Source organism: Eretmochelys imbricata, chromosome 2 (assembly GCF_965152235.1).
Source record: "Eretmochelys imbricata isolate rEreImb1 chromosome 2, rEreImb1.hap1, whole genome shotgun sequence".
NCBI lineage: Eukaryota > Metazoa > Chordata > Testudines > Cheloniidae > Eretmochelys > Eretmochelys imbricata.
In genome coordinates this window covers 247,212,979-247,238,182 of record NC_135573.1, presented here as the reverse complement: position 1 = coordinate 247,238,182, position 25,204 = coordinate 247,212,979, and the positions used below count along the sequence as shown (strand labels likewise).

Genomic DNA, 25,204 nt, shown 5'->3' with positions numbered 1-25,204 from the left:
ACTCTAAGAAAAACAATGCAGCAAACCCACCAAACATCCACTGTCAAACAGCATTACGTCTTACAGAGTCTCTGTCTAACATTGCATAAAAAGCATCTTGAAATTTCCAGACTCAATTGTCCAAGGGGTTGAATACCCCATAAGCCCACTTAATTGATATGTCTATTTACTGCATTTGCATTTTCCACAGATGACAATTTTTTGAAGATAAGGATTTAAAAGCTTTTCCACAAAAGTGTTGCACAAAGAAATGGCAGATAAGGGGAGGCTGCAGGAGAGCACATGTTTTCTGTCTAGTTAAAAGCGGAGAGGGGTCTGAACACTGAAGTCTGAATACGATTCTAGACCCATCTCTATTTACTGTTCAAAATATATAAACATAATCAAAATATTGAATTAAGGATAATTAAAATCTGAGTTTTGTCTTTTTTACAAAAATAGATTTATTTAAGAATTTCAGTGTGGCTAATCCTCCACGTGTTCAAAAATGAGATTGGCTTAAAAAAATCAAAAGATGTTAAGAATAATGAATTTGGCAGTGGGGGGCTCTGTTGCTTTCTATTTTATGAGCCTTTGGGGTACTCTTGGGTTTGTTTTCAAACTTTGCTCTGTAACCATGAGGGCTAGAAACTTACTTTATAAATAAAAATAACAACCGTAAGATTCCCACATAATCACAGGATTCCAGGAGCTGAGGTTTAAATATAATACCACATATTGTGAGACACACGATAAAGCAGAGAGTTAGTAACTGTGACCCAAAAATCCTTTAATGCCAACTGGCAAGGAGATACAGAGTGGTTACAGGCCTCTTATGGGTCTGGTATGTATATTCTAGTTCACCAGAGTGACATATGAGGTCTTGACTAAAAGCTTGCATCACTTTAGCCATCAAAATAATTTTTTTTAAGTCTGTAGGTACTGATCATCAGCAAAGGTGAAAAATAGGTTTTCAGTTAGATGAGATATGTTTATTCATCTGTCTGTAAACAGAGAATTTTCTCATTCATAATGGTTTTCATATCATCAACCTGAACCAAATGCAGATGAAGGACTGTAAAAACTTCAGAGAGGAACTAAGAGAGAAACAGCAGGGAAGGAAGAACTTTATCTGGAGGGGCGCTTTAAAGGTTTGTTAGATAAGAATTGGAGGCGGGAGCAGAGAAGATGCGCAGACAGCCTTCACTGATGAAGTAAAAAGACAGAAGTTTTGCTTCATGAAAAAGGGATCTCAGACGGCCCTGGTTGAAAATGTTAAAGAGAACTTTGGGTGAAATAAAACTTCTTCAGACAGGAGGTGAACCTGTTGGTTAAGTTTAGTCTGTAGAAAGCATGATATCGTTTTATATGTAACCATTTGTTTCCAATATTCTTGCTCACAATTACTAGAATCTTGAATCTTTGATAATAAACTTATACTTGTTTTCACTATAAACCTACCTATGAACTGTGTGTTAAGCAAAGTTCTGGTCCCAAGTTAAGTTCCCTCTAAGCTGTGCAACCGGGGGAGAAGCGCCTCCCCTTACCCCTCCCGCCCCAGCCCAGGTGCTGCTGCAGAAAGAGAGAGCTGGGGGAGTCCTCTCTCCCCACCGTAGCCCCGGGGAAGCCTGCACCCCCAGCTGGAGCCCTCACCCCCCCCAACCCAACCCTCTGCCCCAGCCCTGAGCCCCCTCCCACACTCCAAACCCCTCGGCCCCACCCACGCCACACGTTACCTCCATATTGGTGCACATAAAATTAATTTTCCCCACGCATGTGTGGAATTAGACGGAACACTGGGACTCACTCCTAAGCAGAATCTTACAAGCTGCTGTGTTCTGTTCCTTTAGGACAGCAGACCTGGTAATTCTGTGAGTGTTCACTGAATAAGGGGCTGGATGCTGTAGGGAACACTTTGAGGATATGGGGTTGGAGTATGCCTATTGCTACCTGTACAGAGAGAGGGAGGCCTGGAAGGTAGTGCTTGTGTTGCCAGAGGCTGGTGGATTTAGGGAGCTGATCCACTGCAGGCACAGGTAAGGCTGCCTCATTTTAAGGGCCGGTGGTGGTGAGGTGCAGCCTGGGATCCCTGGGAAATGTCACGGTAACAGTAATACTGGAACTGAGAGTTTATCAGGTTGATAGCCCTGCAGAATGTAACCCGCAAACCAGGAGCAACAGCAAGTGTACATTTCTCCACAGTGCTCCCCTCATATGCTCAACCATGAGTTGGAGGAACCACAATAATTGCTTAAGATCATTTAAACTCTCGCCATTCTGCTATGACTGGGTGCTAACCAACACCAGCTGTATGGATAGACTTTTGGGGCTTGCTCGGAGACCACTAAACACATTTTGCACAGACCAAACAGCCATCAGATGGTAACGGTTGTCATTAGATGAAAGGTACTTTCTTGGGAAGGGTTCCAACCCAGAGGCAAAAGGCTACATCTCCTATTACCAACACTCCGAGCCACCCTCTCTGCCTCAAAAAACAAAACAGGACAAAATAAAAACAAAACTTTTTAAAAAATCCCCATGAAGTTAATATTTCTGGCATACGTAAGACTAGTCAGAAATGTGCATTCTGCACAGTAATCATCAGCCTCTCACAGACTAGTCGAGGAAACCTACTGTATATATTGCTGCATTAAAATGGTTTGGCTATAACATTTAGATTGACAAAAGCATAGAATATGAACCAATTTTCCTTTTGAAATTGATGAAAACAGATTAGCATGTGTTTATCATATTTATCAATATTGAATCCTTAAGCTTTCCAGACACATCTCGCTCAATCTGAGTGCATATTTCTTTTCACTTTGTTTATTATTTTATTACTGCTTTTATGGTAGCACATACAGACCCCAATCAGAATCGGAGCTCCACTTTGCTAGGTGCAGTACAGTTAGTCTGTAATTTCATTTTAAAGAAGAAACTGCAGACAACAGGTTAGTTAAAATAGTGATTCATCTTCTACACAGAGGGTACATATATATGCATATTGTTATTAAAGGCTTCACATGCTGGATATTGTTCTTGTAGTCTTTCCAACAGTACAGCTTTCTTATGCTACATACTGTACCTATACTGGCCCTTATCTCAGACAGGCTTTTTAAAAAATACTTATATAATTTCTACTGCCACAGAACAAAAGTCTGAAAACACTTGTATTTGTAAAATAAATTGGTAAAAGAAATAAAGACGACACGTAGTCTCTTTGATGCCAAAATCAGAAAGAAAAACATCAGCTGTTATCCACTGGCCATGACATGTTTTCTTTCACACTTTTTCTTGCACATCTCCCCTTAGACTCACACTTCTGAAATACACTAAAGAGAAGAAAATATTTTAGGTTGAAGAAGACCAGTGAAAAAAACAAAACAAAATGATTTTTGGTGGGAATTAAATACAAAAGTCTTTGTCTCCCTGCAATTAATAGCAAGATTCTACTTTACACCCATCATTAATTTTTGATAATAATGAGCACACAGAAAATCATCATTGCCCTGGCAACCAAATCACAAAAATATGTGACAGCAAAAAATAAAAAGATTAACTATTCATTGTAGATACCAGTATTACAGCTATGAAATGGATGGAAGTCAGATGTGCCATATGGTGTGGGGGTGTGGGCAGAAACAATTTATCAGGATTAAATTTTATATTGTTTAAGGTAGACAGACTTCAGAACATAAACACTAACTGACCAACCATTAATTTTACGAATGAAACTGGTCAAAAGCTAACTGAACTCTCCCTGTGCTTTTATCACAACTCTTACTTTTTTTTTTTCCAACTCAAAATTAATTACTGCATGTCATGTACATAATACCCCCTAGCTGGTAGTTAGGCTCGCCTAGCCCATGATCTTTTCCCATAGTAAGGTAGAGAACTAAATCTCATCACCTGGAAAACATCAGCTGGACTACGTTTTCTTTCAAAAAAGAATATGAGTACCATGTTGTCCTCCCTTTCATCTTAAAGAATCAGTGACATAAAGCGCAGTTCAGAACTTTGACCTACCGACTGTGCATATAGCATGCTCACACAAACCCAATTCCCAGTGGGACCTGGATTTCACGCACGATGTGTCTTTGCTCCTTTCAGTTAGCAGGCACTATAAGGAAATTACTTATTTGCTATGTGAGTGCTTCAGAAAGCAACATTCCTAAAGATTTCAACCTCCTGCCTATGTGCATGAATAAACCAAAGCAAGACAGTGAACAAAATCACACTGCAAACGGCCGAGAACCAGAGACTTGGATTTGTTTATGCAGCCTCACCCAAGAATAGAGCTGGTCAAAGGATTAGAAAAAAGTTTAGCAAAAATGTCATTGAAATACTCTTACACTTCTTTTTTGGTCAAAGTTTGAAATTGACAAAAACAAAAATGGAAGAAAAATTGCATTTGGAAAATGCCAACCAATTCTGCCCAGGAATAGCTCTGGTGTTAATATTCTGAAATGATCTATTGGGACCATTCCAGACTGAGTGGAAAAATTGCTGGTAGTGCGATCAAAGGGACAGTATGAATGAAATGTAATCACTGTTTCAAAGGAGAGTGTGTGATTCAATGGGATAGGTCACAAAATGGGGAATCTGGAGACCTGTGTTCTATTCACTATCTGGTCTTGGCCAATTTACTTAACTTCTCTGTGCTATATGTCTCCTCATCTTTCAAAATGGGGGGTGCTAATGCTCACCTACTTTGACATCTATGGATAAAATGTGCTCTCTGAGTGCTAAATATTATTACTACTATATTTATTATTATTATTATCCTATTAATATCTGGTGAGGTTTAAGTTTGGTGAAGTTTAAGTTATTTTTAAGTTCATTTGACAGTATCCTAAGTGACCTTTTATTTTTTCTTGTTTGAATTCCATTCTACATATTCTTCAGAGATTTACATTTATGTCTTCTCCTTCCTCCATCAATTTTGCTTTTCTATCCCTTAACAATGATCACTGGGGGGGTCCAATTCAGAGATGGCATGTAAGTTAAATCAGTGGCTCTCAAAGCCGGTCCGCCGCTTGTTCAGGGAAAGCCTCTGGCGCGCCGGACTGGTTTGTTTACCTGCCGCGTCCGCAGGTTTGGCCGATCGCAGCTGCCACTGGCCGCGGTTCGCCGCTCCAGGCCAATGGGGGCTGCGGGAAGCAGCGCGGGCCAACCTACTTGCTAGTCACCCTTCCCGCAGCCGCCATTGGCCTGGAGTGGCGAACCGCGGCCAGTGGGAGCCGCAATAGGCCGAACCTGTGGACGCGGCAGGTAAACAAACCAGTCCAGCGCGCCAGGGGCTTTTCCTGAACAAGCGGCGGACTGGCTTTGAGAACCACTGAGTTAAATGTCAGTAAGCAGGTGTCAGTAGGCATCAGGGAATTTTAAGGGTACCTAGGATAATCCATGAAGATTGATGTTGTAAATTATATGCTGAGGAGTTGGAAGAAAAGCATGTATAAGTTAAAGTAGCTCCCATCAACTCACTCCTTCCAGCCCCTTGGCAAGTCAGCTGTACCAGTTTACAGGTCACATCTGTGTTTGACCACAGAAGTGCATTTTCCACTTTCATTTTCACGCAAAGTATCTAAACAGCATCTCCCTCCGTCCCTTAATGCACTTAGAAGTGTAAATTTTAACCCAGCCAGTGAATCAGAAATGTTAGTGCCATGGAAGTATGGCTGCCAGCGCTTAACTCAAAGGAAGTGGAGCGTTTCAGGGTAAAGCAGATATCTCTGTATACAAAGTCTCGTTTCACACTGCAATATTAGTTGGCCAATCGTAACCACAAACATGCGGTGAATACAGATTTAGGGATTTTTACCATGATATGAGAGGCAAACCTATGTAGACAAAGGATAACAACATTATGCAGAAAACAGGGCAAAGTTCACAAAGTCTCCCTCTCCCTATGTAAACAATAAAACCAAATCTTCTGTGTTCCCATACTATTCCTCATAGGCTCAATATGACAGAGGTAGAAATTTACAGATGAGATTATTACATAGAAACTACAATTTACATGACACTGGCAGTAGCTCATATTTTCACACTAAGGTAGACACTTTTGAGTTTTCTGACTCATACAGTAAAAAGAAGGGCCAAAATTAACATGGGTGCCTAAAGATAGACTCCTAAATCCACACTTAGGCACTTTAAACTAGTGGCTTGACTTTCAGAGGTGCTAAATAACCACAGATCCCATAGACTTCCGTGAGGGCGCTGGGGAGCTGAGCACCTCTGATAATCAGCTTACACACCTGTCCAACCGCAGATTTCGGTAACTAAGGGCTCGTCTACACTGGCAGTTTACAGTGTGAAAAAAACACACCCCTGAGTGCAGCAAGTTTCAGCGCTGTAAAGTCCCAGTGTAGACAGTACACCAGCACTGGTAGCTTCGCCCCTCATGGAGGTGGGGTTTAGCTCTTTAGTGTTGCCAGTGTAGACTAGCTCTAACTCTAAATATTCAAAGATTGAACATTTTGGACTGACAGTCAAATCACACAGGCAACGAGGTCAACCGCAAAAGACTTCAATAGGAGCAAGATTGGGCCCATTGTGTCTGAGCCAGTCTTAATGTAACACACATATTATACTTGCCTATATTAAATTAATGCCGTCAATAAAGTAAGCCATCTTATGCACATTCTTGGTCTTTTAGCATTTGTTCTTTAGACTAACAGTTTTACTGTTGATCTCTCTTCATTCACAGTTGAAGTAACCAATCCTAAGAATATTAACCTACTTGTCACTAGCACTGATGTTTTAAAGAGGGTACATCAAGGGATACTTTATTTTTAAAACATCTGCTTCTCCTGGGCTTCAGAAAAATATTTGAATATTTCAGAAACAAAAAACCCATGTACACCAGTGCTAAATTCTGTCACCCGTCTTAGCCTGCACCGCACCAGAGATGTAAACCAAAGTACTAAAAGTTAGGTACAAGTAACACCTTGCTTAGAACACTGAAAACACAATGTAAAGTTCAGTGACCTCAAAACCAGACTGAAGTTGCTGTTTCCCACTGGACATGCATACTACAAACTGAAGTTTTTGAGACTGGCATTTCAGCTGAGTTTAAGGTACTTGTGAACAATCTCAGAGGAGGAAATAATGAAACCAATAGTTCCTCTCGAATCCAGGTACTAAGCAGCAGAGTCCATGCGTGAGTGTCTTAACTTTCTCCACATTTATTCTGTGCTCTAAAGAGTCAATTTTCAGTATGGCTTGTTTACTGCTGATGACTCAAGTTCAGTATCAGCATCTTGGCAAGAGGGATTTGAATGAAACAAAGCTCCTCAAAGTGAACTGTGACTCATTTACTTCTCCCACTCATGATGCAGACAGTCTCTCTGTCAGGTCTTCCAAAAATATGTGAAGAGACAAAGGATTTTGTTTTGGATGGAGAGAGTAAAAATGTACTCACATAAATCAGATTTATTTAACAGCTTAATGTACATTAATGAACTAAAAATATATAACTGAGGAACAGATTTCTTTTCTTCTATTATCTATTTAACCTCATTTGTAGTTTAGAAAGCTAATCAAAAACATTATTGGAAGAAAACTGCTAAACTGAACTGTTCAGAAAACAACTGGATTTAAATACTATCATTACAAACAGTACAGTAAGTTACAATATTGCTCAAGGGCCTTCATGGACAATAGATTATAGCTCAAAGGTTTCAGTGATAATTTTATCCACATTTTGCTGTCCTTTACACACACAGAGATACATTTTGTTCTTCTAAGTTACATTCAAAGCATAAAATGGCTGTATTTCAGTGATAGGTGGAGTGTTCCTTTAATATTTGTAGTTTGTAATATGTTTTAAGGTTTCCAAAAGGTGCTTCCTAAACCATCCAATAAAAAAAATCTTTGAACAGGTGACACTACTGATGGATTATATTGTCAAAAAGAACAGAAGTCCTTGTGGCACCTTAGAGACTAACACATGTATTAGAGCATAAGCTTTCGTGGGCTACAGCCCACTTCATCGGATGCATAGAATGGAACATATAGTAAGAAGATATATTTATATATATACACACATACAGAGAAGGTGGAAGTTGCCATACAAACTGTAAGAGTCTAATTAATTAAGAGGAGCTATTACAGTTTGTATGGCAGCTTCCACCTTCTCTGTATGTGTGTGTATATATATATATATATATATATATATCTTCTTACTATATGTTCCATTCTATGCATCCGATGAAGTGGGCTGCAGCCCACGAAAGCTTATGCTCTAATAAATGTGTTAGTCTCTAAGGTGCCACAAGTCCTCCTGTTCTTTTTGCAGATACAGACTAACACGGCTGCTACTCTGAAACCTATATTATCAAACCTAACAATATTTTATCTAACATAAATAAAAGAAGTTGCTTGGGATTTTTAAATTATTTCTGCTCCTACATAATGAACTTCTTGTTACTCATTTAAAAATAACAATTTCATGTCTGTTTTATGTACAGTTTTATATATTTTAAAGCAGCTAAGTCAATCATTAATCTTTTTAGGCAGAAAAGAACTCCTGGTATATTCTTTCTCTCTCCATCCTGAACCGCAAAAGCCTTTATGATCAGTTTTCCTACTTACCTTCTGGACTCAAAGATTTCTGCACATTTTTTCAAAATCCAAAATACGCCTGGATCTCATAAAAAGTAGCCTAATTTAGGCCAGTGAAAACAAAAAACTCCATGGAATTCCGTAACCCTGACTCAAGGTTTCTCATATTCTGACAATCTTACTGGAAGGAGAAATTGCCATGCTCAGGGCTGGAAGCCAGCACCTATGGACGTTTTGCTGAAGATGTAAATGCTTTAAGGAAAGAGAACTGTGTGGTCTACAGGCTTTTCAGAGCTCCCAAAGTATGGAATATTTGTGAAGCACTGCTTTTATGGCCAGGATTATTGTAAAGTAAACAGAGACGAGTTTAATGGTGAAGGTTTCCATTCTCAGTGTGAACGTTTATTTCATTATTTAAAGCTTTAACGAACACTTTATGTAATGAAAGCAATCATTGCCATTTTTGGAATTTTATGGCCGTTAGGACCCTTCATAATGTTGTTTTCCTTCCTTTATAAGGCTTATGGGGCTCCCTTGAAGTCTATATCCACTCTGCGGCTGCTGGAAGCTCATCTTTCATCTCTCCACTGGTTTTTCTGTTGCCCAATGGGCATTTGTCAGTTCTAGTTATGCTCTCTCTGTCACTAGCATATACACAATGCAGCAGTCACATCCTGTTAAAGATAACAATAAAATGTAATTCTGAAAAATATGTATACAAAAAAGGTAAAAATAGTCTTTATAATGTTATCTAATAGATGTGCTATAAATTTCAAATTAGAAAATTCTCCCTAAAGCAAGACATTATACCAATAATTCTACTTAGTATTATTTAATATTTATATTCCATGCTAGTCAGACATCCCAATTAGGATTAGGATAGCAACGTGCTAGGTGATCTGCTAAACAGGTTTGTGATTTTCCCCAACCCTCCAAAAACTTACTGAAAAAATATTGTGAGGAGTGGGGGAGGGGAAACTGCTGGTTTTCTGAAACAAAACAGAAACACATTTGACTCACTTTGTAAGCATATTTATACCTCAAACCAAAAAAAGTTTTCATCTTGCCCAAAGTGAAAAGCTTGCAATACTGTAAATAAAATCAAGATTGAAGTGGCCAGTTTACGATCCAGCTCGGCATACTGTGTCTACCCTTAAACACACTTTTAACTATTAGCTTTTTCATATTACCTGTTACAAAGTTTGGACCAAATCAATCCAAAGATGGTAAAACCATGCTGGGCTGATGCTGAGATGACTGCAAGTCATTTGCAAATTGACAAACTTCTGAATTCAACTGCCCTGTCATCCCTGATTTTACTTCCACAATTTTCTACCCTTACGATGCAATACAACGTGATACAGGCTCCTTCACAGACGGATTTGGGGTAGAAGTCTGGATCTACTATTTTTAAGCACGGGAAGAGAAGGAATAACCTCAAGAATATCTTCAATCAGCCATGCTTCAGATTTTCTTGTGCCGGGTTCATCATATGACTTTTATTTGAGATCAGTCATATTAGGAAAGTAGAGGAAAGATTTCACAGCTTCTCTGAATCATTTTGTTATTTTGTCTTCATGTGGTTTCAAGTCTTTGTTGATCTGATCAAGCCAAAATTTCAAAGACTGTAACAATAGTGTCATCAGCATGTCATGTCAAGTCCCCCTAAAACTTCCTTCAATTGCTTTAGTATATTTAGTGCCTCTCTGTAGGCTGCCTTGTGCATAAAAATGTGTCCTATGTTTTAATGATATGCTTCTTGTGCTCAGAGTAATCGCAATGCTTATGATGGTGCAATTGTAGAAATGAAGTATTCCAAAATTTCACTGGGAACCTGGAGCATCACTCCTCCTTTGTTAAGCAGCCAATTATAAGGCTGATAGTGGTTGTGGCAAAATGTAGAAGAGCTGTAGGACGTTCTGGAACAGGAACTTAAATTATCATTATGGCTATGTATGGCTATGTTTGAAGACAATGATTACATAAAGATGTGTCACTTGGAGGATCATCAAACTCAATATCCTGCTTTTCCACTTTAGTAGACAGTTTAATTATGAGACATATTCCAGCTTGGAGAATTCAAAAGAAATGCATGAGCATGAGTCCCTCTCTCTACTTAACAACTCATGACAATATTTACAATTGTCTTTAGAAAATTTAGCTGTTTTCATAACTGAAGTCCATTCAGTTGCATGCTTTTTACCACATCCTTCAATTGTAGTCAATATGAGTCAGAAACTCCTATGTTGATTTTTGATAATCACTAAACAGCAATTACTTATTTGCCGTATTGATCAGCAGCTTTCACGTTTCCTACAGTTAGAATGAGAAACAACTATGTAGTAAATTCAACACTCTGAAGTCTGATGCCCTGTCAAGTCTCCATAAGTTTATGGATTCTAGTAAACAAGCCTCCTAATACTCATAACTCTACCCACTTCCCTTTCCAACATCTAATGACAATTGATTCTAATCCATGCCTCTCTGACCAATCAACATAGACGACACCCATTCCCCTTCAGGATTCTAGATAGTTATAGAACATTTTTATAATTTCTTAATAGGCCGAGTAAGCAAAGACAAAAACAAAAATATCTTCCCTTTTAGATTTATTTAAATTTTCATTCACAGGTTGTAAGTAAGTAGAGCCTAATTTTTTAGTTTAAAAAAACCTAATATATTATATTCACAGAAGCATGTAATTCTTTGTTAAAAAATGAAACAGATGAAAGGAAAAAACTTTCTGGGCTGGAGGAGTTTTTTTCTGAAAAACTTTTGCTTTCACAAGACTCATACAAACATATAGAAAGAGCCAACCCCTGACCCAAAAAGCTTATGGTCCAAAAAAGCTAAATATATATTATTGTGTTGTCCTTCTTCTACCTCTCAAATAATTGGAAAATAATTATAAAGTTCTATTGAATATCAAGATAATATATTTGGAGTAAAAGCTATAATGAATGTCTATATAAAGACATTTACAATACTCTTATTGAATTATATCAGGGGTTCTCAAACTGGGGGTCCGGACACCTCTGGGGGTCGTAAGGTTATTACATGGGGGGGGTCGCGAGCTGTCATCCTCGACCCCAAACCCCGCTTTGCCTCCAGCATTTATAATGGTGTTAAATATATTTAAAAGTGTTTTTAATTTGTAAGGGGGGAAAGGAGGGTTGCACTCAAAGGCTTACTATGTGAAAGAGGTCACCAGTATAAAAGTTTGAGAAAAACTGCACTATGTGATAATAAAGTACCTCAGACACTTAATATATCCCAGAAATTTGAAATATTATGCTTAAAAACATTCACTATTGTCATTTCTGCAGTTGAGACTTCAGCGAATAGGAGTTCCACATCTATAGTAAAATATCCTAAAAACATATTCATGTTGTTTTACCATTTGTTCTGAAAAGACCTTAGACTTAGACCTTAGATGAATTAGACCTTAGGTGAATTAGATGAATTAAACACACATCATCTGGTTACTCAACTCCATTCCAAAAGTATTAGTAAAAGAATGGGAAGAGCAATAGGAGCTCACTGTTCTCCTGTGAAGTAAACTAACTGTTTATGAATTACTGAATAGCTACAGCTTTTGCTTTAAGATCTCCTAAACTTGAGGTGATCAGGTCCTAAACTCCCATAAGATCCACAAAACAGTAACTCCAAGAAAAAGCATTAGAGACCTTCAGTGATCTCAATACACGATGAATATGCCCGTCTTCTACAGCTTTCACAACATTTGACAAATCCACTCTCTTTTTGGTGCAGCACCTCCAGAGATTCATAAAAGGTCCATGACATTATTATAGACCCGATGTGACAGCTTATGCTGCAGTTACTGGACAGCAGCTGTTCTCATTTGCATTACCCTCTGGTGATTCTCAGATATGGAACTTGTGGAAGGCTAACTCTGTGCTCTGTTTGGGCACAAAGTGCTGCAATAATTCTGAAAATGAACTATAAACTCTTATCTCTTCCATGTTTTGTGATTTATTATTTTTCCCAAATTCCAAATTACTGTACACGACAATATTATGGATCGTTGTTGTGGTAACTCAGATGCTTTATATATATTTCTCTTCCTTCTATCACTTGTGATTGATTGATTTATTTTGCAATTAGATTTTTTTTAATTCTGTATTGTTTTCTTATCTGTTTTTACTCAGATTTCAAAAATCAATACTAACATCACAGAAGAGGAAACAAAACCTGCTGCACTCTTTTCAAGATTTTTAACGAACACCATTCTTTTCCAAAACATCCCATGATTAAATTGTGACTGAACTTAACATTAAAGATGCAACGCAACACCTGTACCTGAAAAGGTGAAAATGTTATAGCAAAATAAAAACAAAGGGTTTTTCTTTAGATTGCGTCTCTTCCACTTGTCAATAAATGAAAATCACATGGAAAAGAAAAGGAGGACTTGTGGCACCTTAAAGACTAACAAATTTATTTGAGCATAAGCTTTCGTGAGCTGTAGCTCACTTCATCAAATGCATTCGATGAAGTGAGCTGTAGCTCACGAAAGCTTATGCTCAAATAAATTTGTTAGTCTCTAAGGTGCCACAAGTACTCCTGTTCTTCTTGCAGATACAGACTAACACGGCTGCTACTCTGAAACCATGGAAAAGAAAGACAGTGCCAATGCACCAATGGTAATAAACTCTGTACATATAGGCGTTTGTCCCGTAAATGGCAGATATTATCCCTCTCCATGATAAATCTGCTTTAGTCACAAGAAGGGATGGCAGCTTTGACTAAGTAAAGGTTCTGAGAAATAGCCTATTTGCCTATAACAATGTCAGCCATTCTGAACACACACTTCTCTACTATGAACTTCAGTGCCACAAGCCAGCTAGCTAGTTAGTACAATGAAACATTGCTAATTCATACTATTGGAGGGATACCCATTTTGAATTACTGCATTTTGTGAATCAGCAAGGAATGGAAAAAACAAGGTGGGCTGGAGCGGATGGGACTATCAGCAATGCTGCATTACAAATTAACTGTGTTCACTTATTTTTGACAACTGAAGTTTACTGTGCTAGTAAATTGCACAACATTATATTTTGTGAAGTAATGAGAGCTCTCTCTTCATCACTTTATTAAATCTTGGCTAAGAATTCACAACATATCCTAGTTTTCTGTAACTATATATGAAATACTGTGATTTTGGCATAATTTAAATGTCACACACACACCCCCACCCCCACAAAACAAAAATAAGTATTATATAGGGATCAGTTTTCAAACTTGGACACTGAAGCTAGGATGTCCAGTCCAGCATTTGTGTGTTCAAATAGTTGTTTGGTACCTATGAACTGATCTCAGTGCCCAAAGGCAGAGTTAGGCACTGTAATTTTGACAAGTTTTAATACAAAGTACCTTCTAAGGTCCTAATTCTGCAAGCTGATCTACACGGACAGGTGCTTTTGCTCAAACAGAGCCCTTTCTAGGCACGTCACACTCCTATTTCCTTATTTCCACTCTTCTTCTGAACTTGTTTTTAAAATACCTTGATTTATTAATTCCTTTCTTTTTCAGAATCTTCCCTCCTTCTACATGGACTTTAGTTATCACTATGCCTTTTTAAAGTCTACTCAGATGGATTTCAGAGGCTATTTCCACTCTCCCTTGACTCTCCTCGGATAGTAATCTGCTAGAAAACATTGTTCTAACTCTAGTTTTGCTTCACTTTTGTGGCCATGGCATGTCTGATCACTGCGGGAGTGGGCTCAGAATTGAACGCTCTGCAGCAATAGCGCGGCATAAAGTCTTTAACTACTTGGTTATTTCACATTCATAAGGCCCATCATCTCTTTGAATTTACCTTGATTTACCAACTGCACGCTTCAATATCCCTCATCATAATGTTCTCATTGTTTTCTATGCCAGGTCTTGCCCTGCAGTCGCTTGCGTCAGACCTTTCCAACTACTTCTTTCACTGTAGGTAATTTGTAATAGTTAACTCCCCTGAGTCGACCAAGTCCCTTCAGGGTTCTGATCTGGTGTCACTGCTACTGTACTTTCTCTTTATTCACACTGTGGATAAAGGTATCATTTCTTATAATGACGAGGCATAAATGTCTGTTTCTGATTCCAACCCTCAATAGGTTTCACCTATGCTGCCTGTTATCATTTGCTTGTCTGACGACATGTCATGAATGAGTCTTCAATTTTGTGTGGTGAACATTGAAAAGATAACTACACCCTTTTTTTTTTTTTTAAACAAAAGATGCCTCTATGTTTTCAGTGTTCAGTGGGTAACCATGGCGTGGAACCTCGAAGTCCTTTACAATCAAAGATCACAAGGTGCTGCTTTTGGCACAGCCAGTGGGACGACACAGATGCTTAAAGTTCCCCATCTGTAAAATGCGGATAATGATGCTCACCAACTCTGCAAAGCTCTTTGAGATCTCCGGATAAAAAGCACTATGCAAGAGAGAGGTATTCGTTTTTAATGTTAAGTGTTTACAATATTAGAGCCAATAGTTAGAAACATAGGAATTGTCATACTGGATTTAGTCCAGTATCCTGTCTCTGTCATTGGCCAGCAGCAGACGCTTCAGAGGAAGGTGTAAAAATCCTGCAACAGGCAGATGTGGGATAATCTGCCCTCTCACCCTCTGCCCCTTGGTAGGTCTCATCCTGCTCTCTAATAGTTAGAGATTGGCTTAAACCCTGCAGCACGAAGTTTTATGCCCTTTCCAAAATTTTAGTTAGTATTAACAAAAATATCTTGAATTATAATAGTTATCCATATAAATGTGCTATCCCTTTTTGAATTTTGCTAAATTCTTGGCCTCAACAACCTCCTTTGACAAAGAGTCCATCATCTAATTAGGCATTGTGTGAAAAAGTATTTTCTTTTATCAGCTTTGAATTTGCCAACTGTTAATTTAATTGAATGTAACAGGGTATTAGACAACAATGTGGGTGAAGTAATATCTTTTATTGGCTCATGGGCTGGAGAGCCGGGGCCTAGACCAGCCCTGATTACATGATGAGCGACATCTGGATTGCATCAGGTAACCCCAGGGTAAAAGGCAGGAAGTTGCATCCAAAGGGGGAAGCTCTGCATGCTCCAGCTATGTCTGTAGACATTGCAAGAAGGCTTCTGCAGGGCCCTGAGTCAGCATGGGAAAAAAATGAAGATGCAAGAGAGAGTGGGAGAAAGCTCTCCAGGTAGGGCTACCCTGGAAAGATCCTATCCAAGCAGGGTACAGACTGTATAGTGCAGCAGGGATGAAAACTCTGAGTTTCTCTTTTTCGTTAATCAGCAGAAAGACACTGAACTGCTAGGGCATAGAGGACCAGTATGTATCGGAAGACTAAATAAATGGTACCTGTTGTGGGGACTGTTTGAGCCACCTTTGAACTGAGAATACTTAGAGGGCCCTGAAGATGGGGAAACAGAGGCAGGGTGCTGCAGTGTCCTCTGGCCATGAGAGGGTGCTTAGGAGGTGACTGGATGGTATTAAATTCCATTTGTTCTTGTGCTGTGAGACAAGGAGAACAGAAGTCTCTGATCCACTCTCTCTATACCATTCATTGTTTTACGTACTTTTATCATGTCGCTTCTCATTAGTCTCCTTTCTAAGGCAAACAATCCCAATCTTTTCAAGCTTTCTTCATCTGAGAGTGTTCTCAAGCCAATGATCATTCTCATCACTCTTCTCTGAACCTCCTTCTGCAGTATCCTTTTTGAGCTGTGGCGGCTAGTCATACACACAACATTCCAAATGTGACTGCACCATTGATTTATATAAAAGTATTATATTTGCTTGTCTTAATCTCCATCCCATTCCTTATGCATCCTACAGGCTTGCTTGATTTTTTGACTATAGTTGCATATTGAGATGAGATTTTCACTAAACTATCTACAGTGACCCTCAGGTCTCTTTTCTGGGTTGACTGCCATTCAGTGTTTTTGGGAGCCATCTTTAGCCTAGAGTTTAACATCTGATTATAAACTCCAGGAAACAGGGATTAACAACATTTGCCTGACATAATCCAGCGTGCTGTATAATATAGTGTGTTCAGTGTTTGTCTGAATCTTAGTCTGAAGGCTGTTCTTGAGACAAAGTATTTTTATACACCCTGACTCATAAATTCTGTAATAGCTTACCTAAAAAATATAACCACGTTAGAACACTTCCTGTGTACGTCACATACATCACAGCACATGCGTACCTGCCCTATGCAGATCTACAATATCTTCTGTAAACCAACTTTACAAAATACTTTTCCCACGGGGCTTATGTCAGCAGCACCTTTGTGTCATCATTACTTTTAAGTGGCTTAATTTATTTAATTTTTTTTAAACACTTGATGTTCTTACAGCATTCTCTGCTTTTCTATGCCTCCCAGACCTCTAATATTGAACAGCAATAATAAGGAAACCCTTTCTGTTTGAGATACAGGCATACTGCTAATTCTTCAGTACTTCAGAGTTAGAAGCCATGCAACTCCAAAACTTATCTTATTGAAGCAGGGTATTTTGACCACCTTTACATACTTTGCTAAATAGACATGAGTGATGCTCAGACGAGCACATACAGTTTCAAGTTATGCACACATCCACTATTCAAATCCCAGAAAATGAAAATATAAATGAAAGAGACAGCTGCAAGTCCAAGATGGGAGAAATCACGTCTACTCTCTAATAGGCATCAATCGGCTTCGGATTTTTAGAAAAGCAAACTCAGGTTGAAAAGTTTTCTTTAAAACAAACTAGTAAATGTATCCAAACCTCTATCCAAAGACAAGGAAAAATATTTGTTAGTAGCTTTTTAGACATAGTTACTATCGTAAAACAATTTTAAGAAAATACAGCATTACTGTAATCCAACAATACAGTACAAACCAGACAGTACAAACAAGAAAATAAGTGGGGATAAATAATTGTAGTAGAAGTTCTGTTTGCACACAGTATCTATTAGAACTCTTTATTTGGCTTGGTCTTTACATTGTTATATCTTTCTTGAATATTTGTCCTATTCAAATACTCCTCAGACTCCTTTGCCAAAAAAGTGTTTCAACTATAAGAAATATTTTCTCTTTTATACTTGTAAAATGCTGACAAGGATGTGAACATGTAGCTCAGAGGATATTTAAGTTTCATATGGAAACTATTTTCCTTGCAATAATGGAGACAACTTCAGCTAGAGACTGACTGAATAAATGAAAAACTCTGGCAAATTCAAGTATACATATGTTACGGTGTGAGCGTGGGCATCTCAGAATCCAACAGTCCAACAATGCTTATAACACAACTTTTCACATTACCTCCGTCCAAAACCACTGTTCTAATAGGACAGGGCAGTACTGAAAATGTCGCGTTGCTGATGTTATGACAATCCAGGGTTGACCACATCCCAGAGAAAGTACTTCCAAGAATAAGGTCCTGGTGTGGCAGTATGCCATACCTGTGGCTCTGTTAGGGCCCCTTGAAAATACTATCACATGGGAGTTAATAAGAGGAACAGCATGAACAAGGATGAAATAGAATGTAATTCTAAATTTTCAAAATACACTTACTACAATTTTTACATTTGAGTTGAGTCTCTCTCTCTCAAAAAAAAAATCTACAAACCCATCTACTCCATCAGCACATACACATATGCTGTTCTGTTTATATTGAACTAAATCATGATTTTAGACTATGAGTTCTTCACAGCAGGATTTAGTACCATAGAACTATAGAGCTCGTAGGGACCTCTAGAAGTCATATAGGCCAGCCCCTTTCACTGAGGGAGGAATAAGTATACCTAAACCATCCCTGAGACAGGTGTTTGTCTAATCCTGCAGAACCCCACTTGATATGTCCTCCCAGGATGATAGCAAACCATTGTTATCCGTGTGTTTGATTGTTTGAAAAGTGTGAATTGGGAGTGCTTTGTTCCACGTGAGCCGTGAGTGGGCCTGACTGTTATAAAAAGCCAGTCAGCTGTGAACCAGCTGAGCCGCGAACAGCGGAGAGGCTAACAGAGGGAGTTTGCCTGGGGAGAGCCCCCTGAGGCTTTCATCTTGCAGGCTTCTCTGAGTAGTTACTACAACACCTGAGGAAGCTCTTAGAAGGAAGGTAATATGGATGGTGAACGTTCAGCTGTTACCTGCACAGGATGTGCCATGTTTGTCTTTCTTCCACAGGAGCGAAGCAACTTTGTCTGTACAAAGTGCAAGCTGGTCTCCATATTGGAAGAGAAAGTTCAAGGTCTGAAGAAACAAGTATCAACCCTGCGTTGCATAAGAGAAACTGAAGATTTCCCGGACAGACGTCAGGATATGCTTCTAGGGACACAACGTTCTGAAGATTCAGATGCGCAGCGGGGACAGAAAGACGGTGAAGAAATTTGGCAGCATGTGACCTCTAGAAGAAGAAAGGGGAGCGTCCATGTACCAGCAATGCAGATACAGGTAAGCAACCGTTTTCATGTTCTCTCCACAGGTACGAATGCGGAGAGTGGACTAGACGATACATCTGAGGGAAGGGAGCAGAAGGAGACTCCACCGATTGGAAGGCATGAGATGCACTGTCCTAGGGACGGGGGTTCCACAACCACCGCTCCCAAGAGAAGGAGGCGGGTGGTGGTGGTCGGGGAATCCCTCCTCAGGGGGACTGAGTCATCTACCTGCCGCCCCAAACGGGAAAACCGAGAAGTCTGCTGTTTGCCAGGAGCTAGGATTCACGATGTAACAGAGAGACTGCTGAGACTCATCAAGCCCTCAGACTGCTGCCATTTCCTGCTTCCCCATGTGGACACCAATGATACTGCCAAGAATGACCTTGAGCGGATCACTGCAGGCTACGTGGCTCTGGGAAGAGGGATAAAGGAGTTTGAGGCGCAAGTGGTGTTCTCGTCCATCGTCCTCGTGGAAGGAAAAGGCCCGGGTAGAGACCGTTGAATCGTGGAAGTCAACGAATGGCTACGCAGGTGGTGTCGGAGAGGAGGCTTTGGATTCTTTGACCATGGGATGGTGTTCTAAGAAGGAGGAGTGCTAGGCAGAGACGGGCTCCACCTAACGAAGAGGGGGAAGAGCATCTTCACAAGCAGGCTGGCTGGCTAACCTAGTGAGGAGGCCTTTAAACTAGGTTCACTGGGGGAAGGAGACCAAAGCCCTGAGGTAAGTGGGGAAGTGGCATACCGGGAGGAAGCACGAGCAGGAGAATGCAAGAGGGGAGGGCTCCTGCCTCATACTGAGAAAGTGGGACAATCAGCAAGTTATCTTAAGTGCCTATACACAAATGCAAGAAGCCTGGGAAACAAGCAGGGAGAACTGGAAGTCCTGCCACAGTCAAGGAATTATGATGTGATTGGACTAACAGAGACTTGGTGGGACAACTCACAAGACTGGAATAATGTCATGGATGGATATAAACTGTTCAGGAAGGACAGGCAGGGCAGAAAAGGTGAAAGAGTTGCATTGTATGTAAGAGAGCAGTATGACTGCTCAGTGCTCCGGTATGAAACCGCAGAAAAACCTGAGAGTCTCTGGATTAAGTTTAGAAGTGTGAGCAACAAGGGTGATGTCGTGGAGTGGAGTCTGCTATAAACCAGGGGAATGAGGTGGACGTGGCTTTCTTCCGGAAACTTACAGAAGTTACTAGATCGCAGGCCCTGGTTCTCATGGGAGACTTCAATCACCCTGATATCTGCTGGGAGAGCAATACAGCGGTGCACAGACAATCCAGGAAGTTTTTGGAAAATGTAGGGGACGATTTCCTGGTGCAAGTGCTGGAGGAACCAGCTAGGGGCAGAGCTCTTCTGGACCTGCTGCTCACAAACTGGGAAGAATTAGTAGGGGAAGCAAAAGTGGATGGGCACCTGGGAGGCAGCGACCATGAGATGGTCGAGTTCAGGATCCTGACACAGGGAAGAAAGGAGAGCAGCAGAATACGGACCCTGGACTTCTGAAAAGCAGACTTTGACTCCCTCAGGGAACTGATGGGCAGGAGAATAACATGAGGGGGAAAGGAGTCCAGGAGACCTGGCTGTATTTTAAAGAATCCTTATTGAGGTGACAGGAACAAACCATCCCAATGTGTAGAAAGAATAGTAAATATGGCATGTGACCAGCTTGGCTTAACAGTGAAATACTTGCTGATCTTAAACACAAAAAAGAAGCTTACAAGAAGTGGAAGATTGGACAAATGACCAGGGAGGAGTATAAAAATATTGCTCAGGCATGCGGGAGTGAAATCAGGATGGCCAAATCACACCTGGAGTTGCAGCTAGCAAGAGATGTTAAGAGTAACAAGAAGGGTTTCTTCAGGTATGTTAGCAACAAGAAGAAAATCAAGGAAAGTGTGGGCCCTTTACTGAATGAGGGAGGCAACCTAGTGACAGAGGATGTGGAAAAAACTGATGTACTCAATCTATTTTTTGCCTCTGTCTTCACAAACAAGGTCAGCTCCCAGACTACTGCACTGGGCAGCACAGCATGGCGAGGAGATGACCAGCCCTCTGTGGAGAAAAAAGTGGTTCGGGACTATTTAGAAAAGCTGGATGAGCACAAGTCCATGGGGCTGGATGCGCTGCATCCGAGAGTGCTAAAGGAGTTGGCGGATGTGATTGCAGAGCCATTGGCCATTATCTTGGAAAACTCCACGGCGATCGGGGGAGGTCCTGGACAACTGAATAAAGGCTAATGTAGTGCCCATCTTTAAAAAAAGAGAAGGAGGAGGATCCGGGGAAGTACAGGCCAGTCAGCCTCACCTTAGTCCCTAAACTGGGAGGAGTGGTACATACGCTGGAGGGTAGGGATAAGATACAGAGGGACCTAGACAAATTAGAGGATTGGGCCAAAACAAATCTGATGAGGTTCAACAAGGACAAGTGCAGAGTCCTGCACTTAGGACAGAAGAATCCCATGCACCGCTACAGACTAGGGACTGAATGGCTAGGCCGCAATTCTGCAGAAAAGGACCTAGGGGTTACAGTGGATGAGAAGCTGAATGTGAGTTAACAGTGTGCCCTTGTTGCCAAGAAAGCTAACGGCATTTTGTACTGTATGAGGAGAGGCATTGCCAGCAGATTGAGGGACGCGATTGTTCCTCTCTATTCGACATTGGTGAGGCCTCATTTGGAGTACTGTGTCCAGTTTTGGCCCCACACTATAAGGAGGATGTGGAAAAATTGGAAAACGTCCAGCGGAGGGCAAGAAAAATTATTACGGGACTGGAACATATGACTTATGAGGAGAGGCTGAGGGAATTGGGATTGTTTAGTCTGCAGAAGAGAAGAATGAGGGGGGATTTGATAGCTGCTTTCAACTACCTGAAAGGGGGTTCCAAAGAGGATGGATCTAGACTGTTCTCAGTGGTAGCAGATGACAGAACAACTCAAGTTGCAGTGGGGAAGGTTTAGTTTGGATACTAGGAAAAACTTTTTCATGAAGAGGGTGGTGAAGCACTGGAATGCGTTACTTAGGGAGGTGGTGGAATCTCCTTCCTTTGAGGTTTTTAAGGTCAGGCTTGACAAAGCCCTGGCTGGGATGATTTAGTTGGGGATTGGTCCTGCTTTGAGCCGTGGGTTGGTCTACATGACCTCCTGAGGTCCCTTCCAACCGTGATATTCTATGATTCTATTCTATGAGTCTATGATAACTATTCTTTTAGTTTGGATTTTCAACCAGTTAACATACCTCATAGTAGTTTCCTCCAGACCACATTTCCTCAGTTTGCTTATGCCAATGTCATATGGGACTGTGTCAAAAACTTTACTAAGACCAAAATATATCCCATATATAGTGTTTCCCGATCCACTAGACCAGTAACCTCGTCACAGAAGGAAATTAGGTTGGTTTGGCATGATTTGTTCTTGATAAATCCATGGCGGCTATTACATATTGCAGCTATTACATTATTATCCCTTAAGTGCTTGCATTTGATTATTTAAAAATTTGTTCCAGTATCTTTCCACATCAAAGTTAGTCTGAACTGTATCTAATTCCCTGGGTCCTCTTTATTCCCCTTTTGAAAGATAGGTACTATGCTTGCCATTCTCTAGTTCTCTGAAATCTCACCTGTCCATGAGTTCTCAGAGCAAATCAATAATGGTTCCAAGATTGCTTCAGTATCCTAGGATTGCTTCATCAGGCCCACTGACTTGAATATCCTTTAACCTGTTCTTTCCCTATTCTGGCTTGTATTACCTCCCTCGGTTGTTAATATGAATTGGGTTAAGCAGCTGGTCATAATTAACTTTTCTAGAAAAGAGTGAAGCAAAACAGGCTTTAAACACCTCAGCCTTCTTGATGTCATTCATTATTAGATCTCCTTTCCTGCTGTATAGTGGGCCTACATTTTTCTTCCTCTTTCACTCACTCCTAATGTATTTAAACCACTTCTTGCCATTTATGGCACTTGCTAGATGTAATTCATTTTGTGATCACTTGCTAGATTTTCAGGGGGTGACTGGCTAGGCCATTCCTCCCATCTGGAGTGTCTGTGTTGGCTCCCATTAGGCTTGCTGTCTCTGAAATCTTTTGGAAGTATGTACAGTACCTTGCCACCGCACCAACAGGGACTGAAAATAGTACTATAGTAAAACTGCAGGCTCTCGTGAAGCTTTTGACCGCATTCTGGGACCTGATAATCCCCAGAGTGCACTCAGCTAATAGTGCACCATGACAGGTGACAGACATTGACCAAGGAAACAGGGGCAGCTGGCCATTCCAGAGGGTTGCTGATCCTCCTCCTCCATATAGCTTAAGATGGGAGTTGGGGGTTCTTGAGATCTTCTTGGAGGAGGATTGTGCAAGTTACAGGAGGGCATCCTGGGCCCTGTTGGGAAGAGGTAGTACATAGTGTGCAGAAAGTCATCACATTTAGAGTTTTCAGATTTGTAAACCCTGGCAAACCAAACAGGTTGGCTTTGATTCATGAAACCATGAAAACCCTGGGAGCTTGCAAAACCTTACTTACGAAAGTTCAATGTAATGCATTAAACACATGGTGCATGGGTTCAGATTTATATAAACCCAATGCATATGTTCAAGGGAAAAATGGAAGTTGAATACTGGCCTTTTATAGTTTTTACAAGCAACAATCCTGACCCTCTGCAACTAAAAAAAGGATTTGAAAGCAAAATCTCAGCCCAGTCTTAAATGGTCCTCCATTCTTCTGTGTGCAGTTTTGTTCCTGCAGTTATTTGCATCTACAATTTGCACCACCCAAATGGGTTTCAATATGCCTGAAAATCTGGACATTAATCTCTTCACCAAAGTATTACATTTTGTGATCAGAATAAAAGTTTGTCTATATAAATCCCCCCAACACAATTTATATATACTGTATTTTAGGGCTGTCAATCAAACGCAGTTAACTCATGTGATTAACCCCCCCAAAATTAATCATGATTAAAAAAATTAATCGTGATTAATCGCAGTTTTAATCGCACTGTTAAACAATAGAATACCGATTGAAAATTTATTGAAATTTTGGATGTTTTGCTACATTTTGCTAAAATTTTGGATGTTTGTAGTCTGTGTTGTAATAGAAATCAAAGTGTATATTATTTTTGTTACAAATATTTGCACTAAAAATGATAAACGAAAGAAATAGTATTTTTAAATTCACCTCATTCAAGTAGTGTAGTGCAATCTCTTTGTCGTGAAAGTGCAACTTACAAATGTAGATTTGTTTTTGTTACAAAACTGCACTCAAAAGCAAAACAATGTAAAACTTCAGAGCCTACAAATCCATTCAGTCCTACTTCTTGTTCAGCCAATCACTAAACACACTAGTGTGTTCACATTTACAAGAGATAATTCTGCCCTCTTCTTATTTATAATGTCACCAGAAAGTAAGAACAGGCATTTGCATGGCACTTTTATAGCTGGCATTGCTACAGGTATTTACGTGCCAGATATGCTAAACATTTGTATGCCCCTTCATGCTTCGGCCACTATTCCAGAGGACATGCTTCAATGCTGATAACGCTTGTTAAAAAAATAATGTGTTAATTACATTTGTGACTGAACTCCTGGGGGGAGAACTGCACGTCTGCTGCTGTTTTACCCGCATTCTGCCATAAATTTCATGTTATAGCTGTCTCAGATGATGACCCAGCACAAGTTGTTCATTTTAAGAACACTTTCACTGCAGATTTCACGTAACGCAAAGAAGGTACCTATGTGAGATTTCTAAAGGTAGCTACAGTGCTCGACCCAAGGTTTAAGAATCTAAAGTGCCTTCCAAAATCTCAGAGGGATGAGGAGTGGAGCATGCTTTCTGAAGTCTTAAAAGAGCAACACTCCAATGCGGAAAATACAAAACTCGAACCACGAAAAAAAAAAAAAATCAACCTTCTGCTGGTAGCATCTCACTCAGATAATTAAAATGAACATGCGTTGGTCTACACTGCTTTGGATTGTTATCGAGCAGAACCCATCATCAGCATGGACGCATGTCCCCTGGAAAGGTAGTTGAAGCATGAAGGGACATACGAATCTTTAGTGCATCTGGCACATAAATATCTTGCGACGCCGGCTACAACAGTGTCATGCAAATGCCTGTTCTCTCTTTCAGATGACATTGTAAACAAAAAGCAGGCAGCATTGGCTTCTACAAATGTAAACAAACTTGTCTGTCTCAGCTATTGGCTGAAGAAGAAGTAGGACTGAATGGACTTGCAGGCTCTACAAT

General features: G+C 40.1%; 1 protein-coding gene across 1 annotated transcript in view; it reads right to left on the bottom strand.

Annotated features, from left to right (window-relative positions):
* DIP2C (disco interacting protein 2 homolog C) overlaps positions 1 to 25,204 on the bottom strand; it is a 492,048-nt gene that overhangs the window by 207,134 nt on the left and 259,710 nt on the right. The gene's annotated exons all lie outside the window — the stretch shown is intronic.